Here is a 7,317-nt window from a genome sequence, read left to right as displayed (position 1 = left end):
GGATAGACTGAATGAGACCAGAGCATTTTACTCTTGACATATTAACCAGCTTAAGAAACAATTGGCCCTGGGGCGCCTGGGTGGCTCAGTTGGTTAAGCGACTGCCTTCAGCTCAGGTCATGATCCTGGAGTCCCTGGATCGAGTCCCGCATCGGGCTCCCTGCTCGGCAGGGAGTCTGCTTCTCCCTCTGACCCTCCCCCCTCTCATGTGCTCTCTCTCATTCTCTCTCTCTCAAATAAATAAATAAAATCTTTAAAAAAAAAAAAGAAACAATTGGCCCCCACAGGCCCACACCTGCATCAACAGTGAAATATTCTTTGTAAATTAATCATCTACCAACTTACCGAGTTTCTCATCCTAAAGTAGTAATTCCCTTTCACCTATTCACGCAGCTATAAGCTATAAGCAAAATGAAGGGCTCATTATCTTGGAAGAAAAAGGTATTATTAAAATCCCCAACCAAACTCTTGTCCACATCCACACTTAAACCTGATAGTGAAATTGTATTAATGAGGTTAGCTTTAATATATAGTAATTTTTATGTGAAATAAAAATTTGATGGCTGCAATATTTATTTTTTGTCCACAACATCAAAGAGTAAAAATATATAATTTAGGGGCGCCTGGGCAGCTCAGTCAGTTGAGCGGCTGACTCTTGATTTCGGTTCTGGTCATGATCTCAGGGTTGTGAGATCGAGCCCTACATCAGGCTCTGTGCTCAGCGGGGACTCTGCTTGGGATTCTCTCCCTCCGCCCCTCTCTCTGCCCTTCCCCCTCAAATAAATAAAATTTTAAAATATATATATAATTTATATTTAATCATTCTTTGGCAGGCTTGAGAACTTAATGAAAAGATAAAAACAATGGGGCACCTGGGTGGCTCAGTGGATTAAGCATCTGACTCTTGATTTTGGCTCAGGTCATGATCTGAGGGATTGAGCCCCGAGTTGGGCTTTGGGCTAGGTGTGGAGCCTGCTTAAGATTCTCTCTCTCCCTCTCCCTCTGCCCCCCACCTCTCAAGTGTGTGCTCACTCTCTTGCTCTCTCTCAAAAAAGAAAAAAGAAAAAAGTTACCTAGCACTAAAGCACCAACCTCCAAGTTCTCTTTCTTGGCTATAATCTGAAAGTCGGATGCTAAGGTGCTTGAGGGGAATGCAGCAATGATAAGAGAGTGTTCTACAAGCTGGGAGCCACCTCTGATTCCAAGTGTTGAGGGGGAAGGCTTAGTCCCTGCTCCTGAGGTTCTATGTGGAAGGAGCTCCCTTAATCTCATCTTGCCGTTGCTCTCTCCCCTTACTCATTTCCAGAGGAACAGGAGTGAACTATTGACAGGTAAATCTGGGCACAGGAATGGGGCATGCGTAGTTCGGAACAGGAGTGAACTATTGACAGGTAAATCTGGGCACAGGAATGGGGCATGCGTAGTTCTTGCTTCTGCAGATGTCAGCCATTTGGTAAGCTTCTACACCTGCAGGAGGAGGCTGCCCCTGCGTGTTAAGTCTGTCCAGGTGTCTGGTGCAACGTTAGGACGCTTGTTGGAGTCACGCACCTAAACTACATTCTCCAGCTGTCAGCCAACAGTGGCATGTGAGCTCCAGGGCTTGATGACTTCATATCGTTAAGCTCAGGACTTGGCTCAGAAGAGAGGGCTGGTTTCTTCTGAAGCTCCCTCACGCCCTGGCAGAAATAATCATAGCATTCCTCTGATAACATGTCCTTCCAGCTATAAGATAAGACACAGTCGCCGCTCTTAGAGGTCTCCCAGTGGGAATGGGAAGGAGGAACGTTATTTAGTGTGAAGAAATGCAAACAGAGGTGGAGCACAAGAGTCACTGGGGCATGAAGGGAGGAGTAGCTGACTCAGTCTAGCAACCGCATGTTGACAAAGATGGGGGTACATGGGCTGACGGTGGAAGGATGAGCAGTTGTCGGCCAAGCGGTGAGGCACAGAAACGGAGGGAGCACTTCCAGCAGAAACTGTAACGCTGGCCCTAACCCCCCGGGGTAGAGCTGGGCAGGCGGAGTAGAGTTTGGTAAACATGGGAAGCAACTGGAAGCAACACCGATGACCGGGCTCTACCACCAATGCACTGACCCAGAAGGAGTAACCTGGGGATGTGTATTTTTAATCAGCACACCAGGTAGTTTTTGGATCAAGAAAGTTTAGGAATCACTGCCTAAATTTGGGGAGCCATTGAAGGGCTTCAAGGGTTGGAGGAATCAGATCAGAACAGAATTTTTAACTCTGTTAGGATGATGGAACTTGAAGGCGGGAAGATCTCTATAATAGTTTCAACAAGAGACTACGAGGGTCCCAAATATGCAGCTGACAATGGTATGAAGTTCAATGACAAATGTAAGAGATACTTAAGGTGTTAGAGGGGCAGGACTTAACTGACTGCACGTTGAGAGCGAGGGATAAGACCTAGCGGTCTCTGGCGTTTCTGATGCAGGTCGCTGGGTGGATGAGCTATTCCCAGGAGACAGAATACGGTTAGATATCTCCTCAGCTCGTGAGCAACTGGCCCTTCTGTAAGCACTGTCCCCTCTCCAAAGGAAGAGTCCACAATAGTCTTTGTATTGAGTGTAGTTTGATAGCTGATCATATGTTATTGATCTAGAATGGACACTTAAAAATCCTGTGCTAGTTACACACTGTCTTCTGGTCTTTTGTGACGGGCTTACCGAAAGCCAGAGTCAATGTGGCTGGAGTTTTAACTGACTATGGGCAGTCATATCCCATCAGTGGATGGAGAAGCAGAGGGAAGACAGTCATAGTAATAGTACCAGCAGGAAGAGGAGGACGAGGAGGAGAATAAAGCAGGCACACCCTCAAAGTAGCAGAGAGGAAGAAATCAATCAGAGAAAGCACTGGCACCTTCCCAGTTTCTGGGTCCTACCCCCGTGTGAGACCGGGCTGCGCAGTTACTCTTGTACTCCATCAACTCGACTGTGGCCTTAGATAAATGCTTTGGGGTTTTGGTCTATTCAACTCAGCTAGTACTACTTTGCTATTTCCAATACAGGCATAAAGACAGCATATTGGGTTGGGGACATAGGGAGATTTTAGGTATCCACAGGACATTCAAATGGAGTCATCTAGTAGGATGTTTGACATGTTAAGTCTGGTGCACAAAAAAAAAAGGGGGGTGAATGGTTGGGATGAAATAAATATTTGCCTGTGTTTGGCATAAAAGTTGAGGCTGAATGAGAATGGCTGTGGTCACCCAGATAGATCATGAGGAAAGAGATAAAAAATATAAGCTATCTAGCACACCTGGGTGGCTCAGTTGTTAAGCGTCTGCCTTCGGCTCAGGTCATGAACCCAGGGTGCTGGGATCGAGCCCCGCATTGGGCTCCCTGTTCCGCGGGAAACCTGCTTCTCCCTCTCCCCCTCCCCCTGCTTGTGTTCCTTCTCTTGCTGTGTCTCTCTCTCTGTCAAATAAATAAATAAAATCTTTAAAAATAATAATAAATAAAAAAATTAAAAAAATATATATATAAACTATCTAGACACTACATGATTGTAGAGGCAAGTTAAAGACTTCTTATTTCTGAGGGAGAGAAATTGTCCTTTGGGTGTTATGGCTAAAAACAGAATTTTCCATAACTCTTAGAATTATGAATAATCATATTAAGTATGATTAAGGTCTATAAACATTATAATTAATCTCATAATGCCAAAAGTAATGAGTAATGACAGACCTTATTAGAGAGAAACCTCCACATTGAATTTCACAGAATAGTATTATCCCAGATGAGCAAGAATACCCCCGCTCATGCCTTCCATTTCCATTCAGGAAAAATCAGCTACTAGTGGACAACTTTGATGACCCCATCACCCACTTCCCAGAAGGCAGAAATTCAGGATGCAACACAACTGAGAAACTGGGAAAGATTTCTTAGTTTAACTACAAATGGGGATCAGAACGCCTCAGTGAGTCAAAAACTTTACCGCACCTCATAAATCAGCGGCGGCCCTGGGATTTTGTCTGGGATGATTTCCAAACATGTGTTAAACATTATTTGTCATGGAACTTTGTGCAATAAAAAGTTTTTTTTTTGTTAAATGATCGCTAGGACATTTGTCAATTATGATGGTTCTTTTTTTTTTTTTTTAAAGATTTTATTTATTTGAGAGAGAGAGAATGAGAGAGAGCACGTGAGAGGGGGGAGGGTCAGAGGGAGAAGCAGACTCCCTGCCGAGCAGGGAGCCCGATGTGGGACTCGATCCCGGGACTCCAGGATCATGACCTGAGCCGAAGGCAGTCGTTTAACCAGCTGAGCCACCCAGGTGCCCTAATTAATTAATTTATTTTTAAAGATTTATTTATTTATTTATTTGAGTGAGAGAGAGAGAGAGCACAAGAGGGGGGAGGGGAGAGGGAGAAGTGGACTCCATGCATGGAGCCCGACGCGGGACTCGATCCCGGGACTCCAGGATCATGACCTGAGCCGAAGGCAGTCGCCCAACCGACTGAGCCGCCCAGGCGCCCAATTGTGATGGTTCTTTGGATCCTACTGCTCTTCCTTTTCCTCTTAAAGTCACACATTCCAATTAAAATATTTTTTGGAAGTTTGGGCCCTAAAACACATGCCATTTTCAGCATGCCATTCCTCTGCCCCCAAATCCGTATTTAGTGACACAGTAAAAAGACAGGAAGGGGGTGCCTGGCTGGCTCAACTGGGGGAGCAAGCAACTCTTGATGTCTGAGTTGTGAGTTTGAGCCCCACATTAGGTGTAGAGATTACTTAAAAATAAAAAAAAATTTTAAAAATCTTTTTAAAAAGACAGGAAGGAAACATACTGTTTTTTCCAAATTTTCCTCGAGCATGGAATTTATAAGAAAAAATATAATTTGAAACAGAATCTTAAAAATTATCTATCATGGGTCTGTACATTGTTAGCAATTAACATTAAATTTTTGAGGAATAGTCTTGGAGAGAGTTGGTTAATGTTTTGTATATTTATTATTCTGTCAGGCATGTTCAGGTACTTAGTAATTATAATTCTGCTTTCCTCATCAATCATAACTGAGGGGTGCAAATGACAACACATACAGTCCAGTCAACATTGTTTCCCCAACAAAACACTTTTAAAGGAGTGTTAGCATTTATTAAATTGGAGGACTAGGGACAGATTTGGTTATACAATCCAAACCAGTTTTCCCCAAACTGTTCTGCAGGACATGAACATCCCACGAATTTTAAAGAGACATTAAAGGGACGCCTGGTGGCTCAGTCGGTTGAGCATCCAACACTTGATTTCGGCTCAGGTTGCTATCTCAGGGTTGTGAAATCAAGCCCCACATAGGGCTCTGCACTCATCGTGGAGTCTGCTTGTCCCTCTACCCCTGCTCCTCCCACCCCCCGTTTGTGTGCTTTCTCTCTCTCCCAGATAAGTAAGTAAAATCTTTAAAAAAATAGACATTAAATACCAAAGAGTCTTGACTGGGTCCTGGGTAGTGGGGGGATAAGGTTATGAAAGACATTGAGACAATGGGGACTTCTGCATCAACACTAAATTCTGAGAGTGTGATAAGGTATCACGGTTACAGAGGGAAATGTCTATTCGTAGGAGAAGCATTCTGGAGTCCTTAGGGGTTGAATGTCATGACACCTGCAACTTTCAAATAGTTCAGAAAAAAGGTTATGTTTACCTATGGCTATAAAAGGGGAAGAGCAAGGGGTAAAATAAATGGCCAAACGTTAACAACAGGTGAGTCTAGGTGAAGAGTATGTTGAGACAACTTCCAACTCTTTGTTTAAATAGGCTTCTGTGTAAGACCGCTCTGAGGAACCTGGGGGAAAGCACGCAGTACCTGCAACCTATTCAACCTCGGGCTATTACATGAGAGGGGGAAGGGTCAGAGGGAGAAGCAGACTCCCTGCTGAGCACGGAGCCCGATGCGGGACTCAATCCCGGGACTCCAGGATCATGACCAAAGCTGAAGGCAGACGCTTAACCAACTGAGCCACCCAGGCACGCCAAAAACGCAGTTTTGAGCTTCATCTTCATCTTCAAAAGGTTATTAAAAAATCTCAACTTTATTTTCCTTTATCACTGGTCTCTCTTTCAAGGATTGATGGTCTTAAAAATGTGGATGTTCTAATTATAAAGCAGTCATTTTCTGCCTCTGGTCTGCTGAATATTTTCCAACAGAAACATCAGTAATATGCCTCACTGCCTTACAATCTCAATTGAACAAGTTTGTTCAGAGGTCCTTGTCCCAGAGCATCTTGCCAGATCTTCATTAATCCGGGAGATTTAGCTGGTATTTAAATATGCAGCCGTCATCACTTACTTTCCTTTGAATTGACCTGAGCATTATTTTTATTTCATATGTAAATATACTGAAGCATAATACAGACATTATATGTAATTTATAAAACACACAAATATAATTTATTAATTCCCATAATAGGTACAATAAATGGAAAATGGACCTTTGAAAATGGCTTAATGATTATGTGTTGCAAACTCCCTCATACTCCACCGTATAAGTCAAGAATTCTTATTAAAAATTGCAGAATAGGGCATCTGGGTGGCTCAGTCGTTAAGCATCTGCCTTCAGCTCGGGTCATGATCCCAGGGTCCTGGGACCGAGCCCCATATGGGGCTCCCTGCTCAGCGGAAAGCCTGCTTCTCCCTCTCCTACTCCCCCTGCTTGTGTTCCCTCTCTGTCAAATAAATAAAATCTTAAAAAAAAAATTGCAGAATAGTGGAGAAGTACAGTAAAAACATCCTGTATTCATAAACTGGGAATTTGCTTAGCAAATTTATGTTAAGAAGGGACCCCAGGACTTTGTTCAGATATGCAATTTCATGCAGAAGGAAATCTAAAAGGTGACAATTGAGCTGTTTGAAAAGATTAACAGGATTTCATGACCCAGATAAGATGCAGGGACAGAGAACTGAATGGCATTTTAGTTAAGAGGCTTGATCGCAGCAAAAAGCACGGAATCTGTAGAATGGGTAGTTTGGTATCGATGGAAGCATACAGTATGAATACAGACAGAGACAGGAGATGAAGTAGGATTTATAGGTGGAGCCAGATTGTGAAGTTTTAGGTGCCAATCTAAGGGGATTAGATATTATTTTGAAGGCAAATGGGAGCAGGGAGCAGCATGATCACGCTCACTGTTCATTATGCAGTCAGCTCTATGAAGGAGAGACTGGCGCACAGGAGACCAGACATGGGGAGCCCGAAGAAGCTACAGCAGAGGGACAGACGAAGGACTAGACTAAGTGGTAGGAGAGGAAAGGAGAGGAGAGGAGAGGAGAAAGGAGAGGAGAGGAGAAAGGAGAGGAGAGGAG

Source organism: Neomonachus schauinslandi, chromosome 6 (assembly GCF_002201575.2).
Source record: "Neomonachus schauinslandi chromosome 6, ASM220157v2, whole genome shotgun sequence".
Classification (NCBI taxonomy): domain Eukaryota; kingdom Metazoa; phylum Chordata; class Mammalia; order Carnivora; family Phocidae; genus Neomonachus; species Neomonachus schauinslandi.
The sequence above is the reverse complement of the archived record's forward strand: the minus strand, read 5'-3'. Positions refer to the sequence as shown.